A 14798-nucleotide genomic window follows, 5' to 3' on the forward strand; every position below is an offset into this window, starting at 1 on the left:
CAGTATTGCTTTGCTTTAGTCAAGATATTATATTAAAAGGCAGCCATGTTTCTAAACAGGATCTTATGTAACTGCGATTCATGACATTGTTCATAACTGTCAAATGCTGGAACCTTTTATTATACATCTATGAAAACTGTTAGGTTGTGGGTGAACATATCAAACGACACAGCAATTCTTCAAACAGCTCTTGTTTATTCACAGGCCAGAACAGAACTGAACTGAAGGGTTCAGCCAGCCTGCTTATATAGAGCTCCACTACAACGCAACTGTAACAACTTTCTGTAACTATCCAATCACTGAATGTCACTTTCAATCCATTATTTGCATATGTGGACCTGAGTGAAAACTATCTACAGTATCCCCCTGCTGGCTCAGGGTGAGAACTTCAGTACATAACAAAAACCAATCCAAATATATAAATTCATGGAAGCTTCTCCTTATGTTATCAAACCATGCTACTAGAAATGCAGATTTAATGCTTGCCCTGAAGTGTGCAGTTTGCATGCAAGTCAACAGTTCTCACATGCAACCTGGACACGCTTTGGGTAATCTTTCAATGCTGAAACCTGGGTGTGCCCTGCAAACACTTTATGAATGTTGGCTGAAGCGAGGAGGAGCCAGTGGATTTTGTCTAAAGGGGTGAAGGAAGGAAGATGGACATTGTCCTGGGAAAGGAGGAGAAATGTGGTTCCATTTGCATCTAAAGGGGAACCTCCCCTTTAAATTATAATTCTTCTTACTTAATCCACAACATATAATTCAATCATAGAATCATAGAATTGCAGAGTTGGAGGGGAGCATAAAGAAATAAAGGGGGGGGGGGGAACCAATACAGTTGAATTAAAATTAAGCATATACACATACGTAGCGGAAAGACCAGCTCCTTCCCTGCAGACCCTTTCGGGTGCCAAAGTCGGACATTTGTCTTCCCTCAGATATTCAGGGGGTGGCAACCCTGGGCAGGGCCTTCTCTGTGGCAGCCCCTAAGTTGTGGAACTCCTTCCCCACAGAGGTGAATCTGGCACCTTCATAATACATCTTTTGGATGATGCTGAAGACACACCTTTTTACCTTTGCTTTTGACACCTGAGGGGTATATTTTTGAGATGCACCTTATTTTTGCGATTGTAAGTTGCTTTAAACAGTTTTTTAATATTGCGGATTAATAAAGTGGTACCTTGGGTTACAGACGCTTCAGGTTACAAACTCCTCTAACCCAGAAATAGTACCTCAGGTTAAGAACTTTGCTTCAGGATGAGAACAGAAATTGTGTGGCGGCAGCGGGAGGCCCCATTAGCTAAAGTGGTACCTCAGGTTAAGAACCGTTTCAGGTTAAGAACGGACCTCCAGAACGAATTAAGTTCTTAACCCGAGGTACCACTGTATTGTAACCCATCCTGGGATGCTAGTTTGAAGGGTGGGTCAACAGCAACAGATAATTTGGATCATTTCCTTCACAATCTCCCCCAGTTCCAGAATCTCAGGACAAAAATGGATCTGAAGCGGGGGGGCACATGTATCCTATCCCCTATAATGAGAACTGCCAAATTCCCCCCCCCCCACCTCAGATTTACCACATGTTGAGAATCAGATCGTAAGAACTATTCCAGCAATCAACAAACTTGGACCAATTTTCTGTAAACCCAATAAATTCTATAACCCTAGTCTACCTAATAAATGTCAGGGCTTCCCTTTCTGCGATGTCCCATACTTCACCCCAGACATTCTCTCCAATCTGGGGTCGCATTTAGCTTCCAGTGTCTGGTGCAGACTATCTTTGCGGCTGCCAATAGGTCCGCGAAACAGAAGATTCCGGAACACAGACGCACACACCCTGCCCTTGCCCTCCTTGCAGCGGTAAAAGGTCTCCAAATCCGTCACGCTAGCTTTAGCAACAGCTAGAGACGCAGACCATGTCTGTCACAATGCTGTGAAAAGCTTCACCTGCTGATTCCTGGATATTGAGCTAGAAGTTGCTCGGGAAAAGGTGAGGAAGACGTAACGTGATAGAAGTTTATAAAATAATGTACCATATTTTTCGCTCTATAAGACGCACCAGACCACAAGACGCACCTAGTTTTTGGAGGAGGAAAACAAGGAAAAAAATATTCTGAATCTCAGAAGCCAGAACAACAAGAGGGATCGCTGCGCAGCGAAAGCAGCAATCCCTCTTGCTGTTCTGTCTTCTGTGATAGCTGCGCAGCCTGCATTCGCTCCATAAGACGCACACACATTTCCCCTTACTTTTTAGGAGGGAAAAAGTGAGTCTTATAGAGCAAAAAATACGGTATGTCATGGAGAGAGTGGACAGAGATATGGCAGCTGGGATAGCTCGGTCTGTAGAGCATGAGACTTTTAACCTCCATGTCGTTGGTTTGAGCCCCATGTTGGGCCAAAGATTCCTGCATTGCGGGGGGTTGGTCTAAATGACCTTCGTGGTCCCTTCCACCTCTACAATTCTTTGATTCTATGTTTCCCTCCCTCTCTTAATAACACTAAAGCTCTTTGACATTCAGAAGCTGAATGTTGGAAGATTCAGGACAGTCCTTCTTCACACAGAGCAGAGTTAGACTGTGAAACTCCCTCCCACAGGAGGCCACCAACTTGGAGGGCTTTAAAAGAGGATTGGACAATTTCATGGAGGAGAGGGCTATCAATGGCTACTAGCCATAATGGCGATGTTCTGCCTCCACGGTCAGAGGCAGCGATGCTTTTGAATGCCATTTGCTGGAAAGCACAAGAGGGGAGAGGGCTCATGTGCTCGGGTCCCGCTTTCAGGTTCCCCACAACCATTTGGTTGGTCACTGTGAGAACAAGATGCTGGACTAGGTGGGCCTTTGGCCTCATCCAATTGGGCCTTTCTTATTTTCCTATTGGAAGTGGTAATTGCAAATTGTGTCCTCCTCATACAGCTCCCCCATCACTACCAGGGAAAGGTGAATATGTGAGTCTTGATTCTCCCCATTTCTCATTTCTTTCAGTCTTCAGTTAGCCACATTTCCATATCAGTTTGCATTTTTTTAAATAAAAAAATTCCCTCATTCATCAGCATTTTCGTGTGAATTTCCCCTACACTTTTTTGTACGCCCTTTCCCCGCAACGTATGCATTTTTTGCAAAGCAATTTCCCCATATAGGACGCTCTTGAACGTTGCTCTCAGCCATGTGTACCTATTTCTGCACACTTCACGCTCATACAGTGGTACCTCAGGTTACAGACGCTTCAGGTTACATACGCTTCAGGTTACAGACTCCGCTAACCCAGAAATAGTAACTTGGGTTAAGAACTTTGCTTCAGGATGAGAACAGAAATCGCACAGCGGCAGCGGGAGGCCCCATTAGCTAAAGTGGTACCTCAGGTTAAGAACAGTTTCAGGTTAAGAACGGACCTCCAGAACGAATTAAGTTCTTAACCCGAGGTACCACTGTATATGCATGTCTGCGTACACTGCTTGGCCAGAGAGCTGCACTGCACAATTCAGAGAAGCACGGCTTTCAAAAGTTGGCGGTGATTCAGTTCATGTGCAAATGAGGTGAGTTTGCCTTTGGATGAGACCTGGATTGAATTTCCCACTTCTGCCGCTTCCCTCACCACCACCTACACTGCTCTGAAGGGCTATACCGATTGCCTGAAGCAGATGGTGGATTTGTGGTCCCAGGGGACTAGCACAAAGCCCCTTCTTCCCCATTCCACCCGCAGAAGCCGCCTCTGGCTGGTTGGAGGAGCCTTCCGCAAACGGAAATGGATGCAGCTGGAGGCAACCGGAGAGAAGCGCAATCCTTCGAAGGAAGTCCCTCTGAATTCCACGAAGCTTACTCCTTAGTAAGTGTGCTTAGGATAGCAGCCACTGGCTGGTTATGATATTAAAGGAATCTGGAGAGAAATTTGGGAAAGGACGCAAGATAGAGAGGCCAACGCAAGATGGGAAAGTCGTTACTTGAAGAGCTTTTGAAACATGGATGGTGTTCAATTGAGCCATTAGAGCATTCTTTTTCGCCCTCGTTCTTTATTACCAAGGACTGAATGCTGATTCTCAGAATAATTTCTAATGGAAACTATGGGAGAGCAGGCCCCAGTGGCATCTCCAGAGAAGGAGGGGTGGGGATTTGCTTCTGTTTGCATTTAAAAGTGAACTTTCCAAATCCACACTTTCTGAAAGAGTACGCGAAGCAAAAACGCAGCCATCTTGCAAAATTGGTGCTCATTTGAATTTCGCAATGCAGTTCGCCAGCCGAGTAATGCCCTTAAAACTGCATACTGTGGCAAAGCATACATATAAATGTATATATGGCACATTTATTTTTATTGCATTTACCGTATTTTTCGCTCTATAAGACGCACTTTTCCCTTCCTAAAAAGTAAGGGGAAATGTGTGTGAGTCTTGTGGAGAGAATGAAGGCGGGAGGCTCTGCTCAGCGCTCCATCTAAAGAGCCTCCTTGGGGAAAAGCCCCCAAAAGCCGCACACACACTCTGCACGCTCTTTAAAGGGAGCGCAGCTCTTGGGGCAGCCTTAGCCGTGTGCAGCCTCTCCTGGGCAGCGGGATGAAGGCTCCCCTTGCCCGGGAGAGGCTGCACGCGGCTGTCCTGGCTTCTGGGATTCAGAATATTTTTTTTTCTTGTTTTCCTCTTCCAAAAACTAGGTGCGTCTTATGGTCTGGTGCGTCTTATAGAGCAAAAAATATGGTGTATCCCGCCTTTCCTCCCAAGAGCTCAAAGTGGTGTACATACTGCTCCTCCTCCTCCTCCTTCTATCCTCTCAACAACCCAGTAAGGTAGGTTAGGCTGAGAGTGAGTGACCAGCCCAAGGTCTCTCAGTGAGCTTCATGGCTTAAGTGGGGACTAGAATCCTGCTCTCTGAAGGCCCTAGACTGACTTCTCAGTTGGAGGCAGCAATAATTGGAATACCAGTTGATAGAAACTTCAGAAGGGCATCTGGTTGGCCGCTATGAGAAAAGGATGCTGGAGAAGATGGCCCTTTGGCCTGATCCAACAGGGTCTTCATATGTTCTTGTCGGAAAGTTCTTGCTGAGGCCTCCTGCTGATAGGCCCGTAATAAATAAAACGAATGACCTTCAAGGCCCCTCCAACTTTTATGTGTTGTATCTAATGCTAGTCCTACTCAGATCAGACCCACTGATATGAGTGGAAACGACTTAGGTTCATTAACTTCAACGCATCTCGCCTGAGCAGAACTTAGTTGAACACAACCCTACTATTCCAAGAGGACATTGACATGAATAGCGGAAGTATCGACGGGTTCTGTTCAGAGTCAGGCTATTCTGTGCCTAAAGCATCCCGCTGACAGGCACTTTTCAATCTTGCCTTGACAGCAGGGGCCCCAGGAAGGAGATTTAGTAGCCTCCCTGGGCAGCTTGACCTGGGGATGAACTGTGCGGCAAGGCCAGAAATTCATCCATAATGTTTCATTTAAAAAAACCTAGATCCAGGTGCTCTCTAAGCCAATGGGCCACCATGAGGCAAGTTCACACAAACAAAGGAAATTTTAAAAAAAGACTTCCAAGTCACCAGCTAATCAGGTGTGAGTTAGGTCTGTGGGCTGTTTCATAGGCTAAATTTTCAGTGTGAGCTTACACTGATTGGACAACGTTCTCTTGTTATCCAAGGGACCAAGACTTTGGCATAGGGATGCTTCGGTACAGCTGTGGCGGCAGTGGGCCTCCTCATCTCTCCAGGCAAGGGTTAGTTGCTAACATTCCGTTCCATCTCCCAGCATTCCGTCACACTTTAGGGTGACCAAGAGCCAATTCAGACGTGATTGTCAGATCACCCGTGGGGGTTTTTTAAGGGCAAATGCAGCTGTGGAGCCTCCGATTCGGATTGTGGTCTTGGCACAATCGTCCATGCTATGTTTCTTTCTCCTCATGGTATATTTCCAATCTGAATTGAACCCCCCTCTCCATCTGCTTGAGCTACTATATGGTCCATGGGGCAACTCACAAAAGGGACCCTATTTCCCCCTAAGGAATGAATGGTAGTCCTTATATGGTAGAAAATAATTCAGTGCCTTCAGGGATATCACTAGGGTGTAGCGGCGAAACCTTTCTCCCTCATGTTGGTGCCCCTGGTCAACAAGACTCAAACCTGCCGCAATCTGCGCAGAGGCCCATTCTGGGTGCTGTTTATTGGTCACACCGAAGTGTGACGGAATGTCGGGAGCGTGGGACTGGATGTTAGCAATCAACTTTTATATAGAGAGATAATTAGGTCCGCTGCTGCTGCTGCAGCTGTACTGGAGCACATCTGTGCCAAATTCTGATTCCTCGGATGGCTGGAGAACATTCTCTGATCTGCAAATAAAATTTATTAACTGATGGTTCGTGTCGCTTTGTTTTCGCAAAGCTGTGTTGCAACCATAAATCTCGTTTCGGGTCACAGGGCCGGCTGTTCCTGCTGTAACCTTTCTGCTCCAGCCCCAGCGGCAGGGCAATTGCATGTATTCTGTCGGCAGAAAGTCAACAGGGAACGCTTTCATCAGAACAAGGCGGGTGGGCAACACTACACCTGTTGAATTTCTGCCTGTGGCTTGCATCTGCAGAAGGCAAGAGTTCCTTGTCAGAAAAAAAGTTTAATTTTTCTTTTTTTATTTTATAAAAAGGTTGCAACGGCAACACATGCCCCCAATCCAGATTGCTTTTCGGTGAGCTCTTGTTCCTCATCTCCTGCCCCACCCTGTCCATTTTCCAATTACCAAAGAACTCGGGAATCCTCTTTTGAATTCTTCCTTAATTTTTGTTGCGACGCAATTTTGGAGCACACGGAATTTGTCTGCGTTGTTAGAGAAACAACAAACAAGGGAGGAATGAGCACGAGGCACTGAGCCAAAGATTGACTCACAACGAAGGCCCCATCACTCCTCCTCACCACCAGGCCTCTCTCGCCTGACGGATGATCTCTGCCGAGAGTCACAGTAGAAAGACTCAGACGGTACAGCCCGTTCTTCCAAGACCATCTCTCCCCCACTACAGGGAGGCAACGCTAACATCTCCCCGGGGGGAAGATGGGGCCCAAACAGAAGCTGAAGGAAGAGCATTAGAGGACCAGCCTGAGATGCGTACTTAGGACTTTGGATGGCTGAGGGCCTGGCCGACCAGGAATCAGGAGCCTCAAGACCAGGCCCTAAATGTGGCAGACCCTCCAAGTGTACCTATTTTCCAGGGACAGTCCTGGTTTCTGATTTGATCCCAAAATGTCCCGTTTTTCCTTAGGATTTCCCTCTTTTCATCAGACAAATGTTGGAGGGTGTGGAGTTGTGAGACCCCCCCCCCCCCAAAAAAAAACCCCAAGGAGATAAGTAACTATACAAATTTAGAAGACACCTGAAGGCAGCCCTGTATGGAAAAGTTTCCTTTTTTATATTTAATGTTTTATTATGTTTTTATATATGAACCCATGACCCCGAGATGAAGTCTTATGCTCTACCGACTGAGCTATCATACAGATCTATAGGTATAATTTATGTACAACACACAAATAATTTCTGTAATGTGAATAAAAATACAAAACTTAGTGAGGAGGACACCAGGTGAACCGTGTGCTTGCTGAGTCTGTTGACCAGCAGCTGTGGATGGCCAGCATCAAGGCTGGAGACACCCCTAATTCACCAGCACTGAACCTATGAAGAGCTCCATAGGGTGAGTGGGGCATATAGAATCAAAGAGTTTGACGGGACCCTGAGGGTCATCTACTCCAACCCCCTGCAATGTGGGAATCTCAACTAAAGCATCCATGACAGGTGGCCACCCAACCCCTGCTTGAAAACCTCCAAGGAAGGAGAGGCCACCCCGCCCCCAAGGTGGGGCTTGGGGAAACTCCTGTCTGAAACCCCTGAGAGCAGCTGCCAATTGGAGCTAGATGAGTCAATGGCCTGATTCATCACAAGGCAGTTTCCTATGTTTGGAACTGGTCACGTTTTTGCTCCGGACGAAATCCAATGAGTCAACGTGACTGAGGAAGCCTGGTGTTCTCCGTAGCAGCAACACCCCAAAAGGTGGGGGCCCCCCGAAACCCCGACCCCAGACAACAAGTGGAATGAAGTGCTCATCTGAGCGTCAAAGTTGGAAGCGTCTGATGTTTACAGGACCTTGCGCACTCCACCGCACAGTTCAGAATACTCACAGTGCAAAGTCACAGTCTGTCCGTAGGAACCCCCTTCCTCCAGCTGGCTTGATCCCTGCCAAATAGCAAAACAATTAGGTCTGGAAGCGCTCAGGGATTCAGCACGGACCAGCTTGGTTAATAATTGCCTGGCCAGTAGCTGGTGGCTGGACCCATCTCTGTGAAAACATCACTGGGAGCCAAATTATGAGTCGAGATGCATCTGAAATATGACTCCCCCGATTGAGGAATATAGGAAGCTGCCTTATATTGGGTCAGACAATTGGTGCACCTAGCCCATTACTGTCTGCATGTACGGCCAGCAGCTCTACAGGGATTCAAACACAGGCCTCTCCTCTAGGCCAAGATGCTGGAGATGGAACCTGGAACTTCCTACATGAAAAATAAACGCTCCACCATTGAGTTACATCCCTTCCCCAAGTTCCCCCCCAAATTCTGGCATCCCAAATTGTTTGGCCTTGATTCTATAACCTACATGTCATTACTTGGGAGCGGCTGCCGAGACCACATAACTCCCTACATTGGCTCCCAGTACGTTTCCGAGCACAATCCAAAGTGTTGGTGCTGACCTTTAAAGCCCTAAACGGCCTCGGTCCAGTATATCTGAAGGAGCGTCTCCACCCCCATTGTTCTACCTGGACACTGAGGTCCAGCACCGAGGGCCTTCTGGTGGTTCCCTCACTGCGCGAAGTCAAGTTACAGGGAACCAGGCAGAGGGCCTTCTCGGTAGTGGCACCCGCCCTGTGGAACGCCCTCCCACCAGATGTCAAAGAGAACAACAACTACCAGATTTTTAGAAGACATCTGAAGGCAGTCCTGTTTAGGGAAGCTTTTAATGTTTGATGCATTACGGTATTTTAATATTTTGTTGGAAGCTGCCCAGAGTGGCTGGGGAAACCCAGCTAGATGAGCAGGGTATAAATAAATTATTATTATTATTATTATTATTATTATTATTATTATTATACCTACAAGTGCCCTGGGGGGGAAAAGGGACATCCTGCTTTTGCTCGCAAGAGAACGGCAGCCATTTGGGGCATGCAATTTTGTGTCGCGATTCCCCACCCCCTCAAAAAAGCCTGGAAAAGCGGGGGTTTTTGGGGGGGTGCGGTGTGAAGTCGCATAAGATCACAGCACCCAAAATGGCAGTCGCTCTCTCACAAGAAAAGAAAGGGAAGATGGTGCCCAGGAAGATGGTGCCCCGGTTTTTGCCTTCAAGGTGTTGAAGGTATGATGTCTTAGGAACTCTTGACTGTTGCATCAGCTGCAATAGTAACAACAACAACACAACCTCCCAAACCTTGGCAGAGATAGAGGAATCCCTCAAATTCTGCAGCTGAGAGTGACACACCTTTCCTTTCAGAAGGAATCGACGTGACAAAACATTGCAGCCTGGAGTGCTGCTGTCAGCCAGCCATGCCCACCTCCGCAAAACACCATTCCATTACCCCTCCCAAAGAGTGTTCCATTTCCTTCCCTCCCTGCAGTAGTCAGTCAGCATTCCATGGCCACTGAGCATGCTCCATCCTCACGGGGCTGTTCAGGGGGACTTTCCCCAATTTGCCCCCCCCCCATACAATGATTTTTATATTTTCCCCGATATCTATTGATATCTCTCTCTCGTGTCTTCCATTTTGGCAAGGTGCCTCTCTGAATGACCCCTCAGTGGGGAACATGAGTAGGAGAAATCTATGGCTTTTGTGCAATGCTTGGGGGCTTCGCTTCAATGTACCCGGTTGGCCACTGTGAGAGCAGATAGGCCTTTGCCCTGATACAGCTCCGGGGTCTCCAGAAGTACAGGTGGCAGTTGTTATTTGAAAGCTATATGCATCAAAATAATTTTTTAAAAGAAAAACTCACTTTCCCACAGCATAGTCTTCAAACAAAAACCCAAAACCACAAAGTGTGCAGATCCCTCAGTGCTTGTTATATCATAAAAGCATGAGGGGAGAAAATGTGCAGAGGAAAACGACTCACTAGTTCTGAGGAAAAGCCACGCGCAGGATGAAACTCAGGGCGGTGTGTGAGTGTGGCTTTGTGAGGGGATTCCTCCCCCTGCCTCTTCTTACATCCACATTTTTTTTTTACTCATTGAGACCCAATGAGCTGTAATGAGGGAGGGTACCTATGCATAAAGCAGACTTAACATCATATATTTTTAGCTCCTGAATGCATCACCACACACATAAATCTCTCTCTCTCATTTTCTGAGGCCAGTAATGGCTAGCTCTAAAAGCTTTTAAGCTGGGTCAGATCCAAAATCAGTCGCACTTAAAGCACCCCCGTTGGAATAAACGTGACTCGTCTGTGGCAAGCAGGACTAAGTTTGAATACTGCTCACCTTCCTATCTCCTCTCTTCTCCCCTTTCTCTTTGATGCCTCTCCCCCTACAACCTTGCCTCTCAGAAACATACCTCCCCAACTGATATGTGTTGAGGGAATAAACAAAGAGAGGAGAGGCCCCCTTTGCGTGCCACACTTGTGAGATTCCTTCCCGGAGGGATCTGGCGAGCTGACGCTGGCAAGGCGAACAGCTGGAGCATGGCCTCCTTGCTCCGGTTTCAGCCAGCGAGGCAACCGAGATGTTTATTTTGATCTCTTGACTTCTGAAAAGTCGCCTTCCTCGCTGGCAGGGAGGTGGGGGAGTCCGTCCGTTCTGCCGGACTCCCCCAAAGTGCCGCCACCCCACACTCCTTGTGCTGGCCTTGCCTCCTTTTCCTGCAGTGAGTGAGTAACACGCCCCCAGGGACCTTTCGCATGACACCGTCTTCTCCTCACCTCCTCCTCCAGACATCCTTCTTTCCCCGCAAATACAAACACCCTGGACAAGACAATGGAAAAAAACCGAAATGAATGCTCAGCCTCATCCCTCCATCCCCTAGACACCCCTCTCTCCCTCTCCCTCTCTCTTTGAGTTTGCCACGGGGGTAGGCACCTTCTGCCAAAGAGTTGTCCAACCCTCACGGCCACACACTGCAACTCTGGGCGAGGCCCGGGTTTTTATTGCAATGTTTTTGTTTCCCATTCCCTGTTCTCTGTTCTGAGTCACAAGCTCTGACCCAGATTCACCTGGATCGGGAATGGAGAGAAAGGCATTGACATCCAGGGGTGGGGGTGCGGAGAAACGTGTCCTCAGAGAGAGCTGCTGTCCCACAGGGGTTAGTGAAGACGAAGAAGAAGAAGAAGAAGAAGAAGAAGAAGAAGAAGAAGAAGAAGAAGAGGGGTTTGGATTTGATATCCCACTTTATCACTACCCTAAGGGGTCTCAAAGCGGCTAACGTTCTCCTTTCCCTTCCTCCCCCACAACAAACACTCTGTGAGGTGAGTGAGGCTGAGAGACTTCAGAGAAGTGTGACAGGCCCAAGGTCACCCAGCAGCTGCATGTGGAGGAGCGGAGACGCGAACCCGGTTCACCAGATTACGAGTCCACTGCTCTGAGTCCACTACACCACACTGGCTGAGAAGAAGCTGAACCATGAACTACCTGAGTCCTTGCTTCACAAAATTAGACATGGTACCCAGAAAGGGACGTGGGTGGCGCTGTGGGTTAAACCACAGAACCTAGGACTTGCTGATCAGAAAGTCGGCAGTTCGAATCCGCGCGATGGAGTGAGCTCCCGTTGCTCGGTCCCAGCTCCTGCCAACCTAGCAGTTTGAAAGCATGTCAAAGTGCAAGTAGATAAATAGGTACCACTCTGGCGGGAAGGTAAACGGCGTTTCCATGCACTGCTCTGGATCACCAGAAGCGGCTTAGTCATGCTGGCCACATGACCCGGAAGCTGTACTCTGGCTCCCTCGGCCAATAAAGCAAGATGAGCGCCGCAACCCCAGAGTTGGCCATGACTGGACCTAATGGTCAGGGGTCCCTTTACCTTTACCTACCGAGAAAGGGGGGAAGAGAAAAAAAGTTGTTCTCCCTCTCTCATGACACTAGAAGTAGTGGACACCCAAGGAAGCTCAGTTCAGGACAAGTGAAAGCAAAGACTAGACAAAGCATAGCTACACTGTGGAATTCACTCTCTCAGGAGGCAGTGATGACTTTAAAAGAGTATTGGACAAATTCGTGGAGGAGAGGGATACTAGCCATGATGGCTGCGCTCTGCCTCTATGGTTGGAGGCAGTAATGCATCTGAATTCCTGAAGCCACAGGAGGGCAGAGGGCTCTTGTGCTCAGATCCTGTTGTTGGTTTCCCACAGGCATCTGGTTGGCTACTGTGAGAACAAGAGGCGGGACTAGGTGGGCCTTTGCCCAATCCAGCAGGCTCTTCTTATGTCATTTTGGATCTACATAAACTTTGGTCCCATGACCCCACCACCACCATGCCCACCTTCCCAGACCCTACAAGTGCCCCTATTTTCCAGGGACAGTCCCAGATTTACAGAAGCCACCTTGGGTTCTGATTTGATTCTGGAATGTCCTACTTTTCCTTTTTTAAAAAAAGGTAAAGGACCCCGACAGTTAAGTCCAGTCACGAACGACTCTGGGGTTGCGGAGCTCATCTCGCTTTATTGGCCGAGGGAGCTGACGTTTGTCCGCAGACAGTTTTTCCGGGTCATGTGGCCAGCATGACTAACCCGCTTCTGGCGAAACCAGAGCAGCACACGGAAACACCGTTTACCTTCCCGCCGGAGTGGTACCTATTTATCTACTTGCACTTTGACGTGCTTTCCAACTGCTAGGTTGGCAGGGGCTGGGATCAAGCAATAGGAGCTCACTTCGTTGCAGGGATTCAAACTGCCAACCTTCTGATTGGCAAGCCCTAGGCTCTGTTGTTTAGACCACAGCGCCACCCGCGTCCCTAGGATGCCTCCCTTTTCATCGGAGAAATGTTGGAGGATATGGAGAGCCCTGATCCAAGGAGAGAAGTAACTATACAGACTTTAGAAGACATCTGAAGGCAGTCCTGTATGGGGAAGTTTTCTAATGTTTAATGTTTTGTTGTGTTTTTATACATGTTGGAAGCTGCCCAAAATGGCTGGGGAAACCCAGTTAGATGGGTAGGGTATAAAAAGATTTGGTTCCCAGACCCTTGACCATCTTGGTCGCCCTCCTCTGCATACCTTTCAGCTTTGTCAACATCCTTAAATTGTGGTGCCCAGAATTGGATGCAGTATTCCAAATGTGGTCTGGCCAAGGCGGAATAGAGTGGTAGCATTACTTCCCTTGATCAGGATACTACAGTTCTGTCGATGCAGCCTAGAATAGCATTAGCTTTTTTTGCTGCTGCATCACCTTGTTGACTCCATGGCCAGAGGCAGTAATATTTCAGAATACCAGTCACTAGAAACCGCAGGAGGGGAGAGGGCTTGTGTGCTCAGATCCTGCTTCCAGTCTTCCTTCCCACAGGCATCTGGTTGGCCACTGTGACCTGATCTTGACCTGAACTCTGGAGGAAACAAGGTCTTGATGTGATCAGTGAACTGACTTGAGATGTTACTTTTTTCCTTTTTTTTTCACTTGGGTTTTAAATAAAGGGTTCTGTCGCCAACAAGGATTTGGAGCTAATCACTTGTTGAATGGCTTTGCTGAAAACCTGTGTTGCTTCATGTTGAGGAAAGCCTATTGCTGGAGAGCTGCTCTGTGAAATTCAGAGGAATCTGAATTTTTGTGGGATGGCTATGTTTTGGTTTGCGTGTTGTTTCCGAAATAGGAAATGAAATGGATTCGCTTTCAGAAGTGAACTGAACCAAGCAGCTTTCTCGCCTACCCTTAATGTGCACCCGCTGGAATCATAAAGGGATTTGAAAGTGCCGTGCAAATGAGGCCGAAAAACAGCAGCTTCTTCCATGGGTGGAAATTGGAGCAGAGATTTCAGCAGAACGCTACACAAGTTGATTTCTGTAGGCTCTTTACCTAGGACACAGTCTAACTCAGGTCCCACATGCACTATCCATTTAAGGCAGTATCATACCACTTTAAATAGTTGTGGCCTATAATTCTGGGACCTATTGTTTGTTAAGTGTGCCAAGAATTTGTTAGGAGATCCCTGCTCCCCTCACAATGCTGCAATTCCCAGAGTTCCCTGGGATAGGGACCGACTGTTAAACGAGAATTGTAGCCCTGTGAGGGGGAATAGGTGGGTCTCCTAACAACTTTCAGCACCCATAACAAACCCATCCCACTTTAAAACAGATGGTTCCCCCAAAGAATCCTGGGAACTATACAGTCATACCTTGGTTCTCAAATGCCTTGGGACTCAAATGTTTTGGCTCCCAAACACCGCAAACCCGGAAGTGAGTGTTCCAGTTTGCGAATGTTATTTGGAAGCCAAACGTCTGATGTGGCTTCTGCAACTTCCAATTACAGGTTACATACGCTTCAGGTTACAGACTCCGCTAACCCAGAAATATTACCTCAGATTAAGAACTTTGCTTCAGGATGAGAACAGAAATCGTGCTCCGGCAGTGCGGCGGCAGCAGGAGGCCCCATTAGCTAAAGTGGTACCTCAGGTTAAGAACAGACCTCCAGAACGAATTAAGTTCTAATCTGAGGTACCACTGTAGTGCAGGAAGCTTCTGCAGCCAATCGTAAGCCGTGCCTTGGAAGTTGAACGGACTTCTGGAACAGTTCCCATTTGAGGACCAAGGTATGACTGTATAGTTCCCAGGCTTCTTTGGGGGAAGCCGTCTGTTTTAAAGTGAGATGGTTCTACGACTA

At 47.7% G+C, this 14798-nt stretch overlaps 1 protein-coding gene across 1 annotated transcript in view; it reads right to left on the reverse strand.

Annotated features, from left to right (window-relative positions):
* Positions 1-4610: 4610 nt before the first annotated feature.
* Positions 4611-14798, reverse strand: part of CYP21A2 (cytochrome P450 family 21 subfamily A member 2) — a 194576-nt gene continuing 184388 nt past the window's right edge. Inside the window, exon 9 of the transcript XR_014544985.1 lies at positions 4611-4658. The gene's annotated coding sequence lies outside the window, so the exon portion shown is untranslated. The remainder of the gene's footprint in view (positions 4659-14798) is intronic.

The sequence above is a fragment of the Podarcis filfolensis genome (assembly GCF_964270895.1).
Source record: "Podarcis filfolensis genome assembly, chromosome: 2".
Classification (NCBI taxonomy): domain Eukaryota; kingdom Metazoa; phylum Chordata; class Lepidosauria; order Squamata; family Lacertidae; genus Podarcis; species Podarcis filfolensis.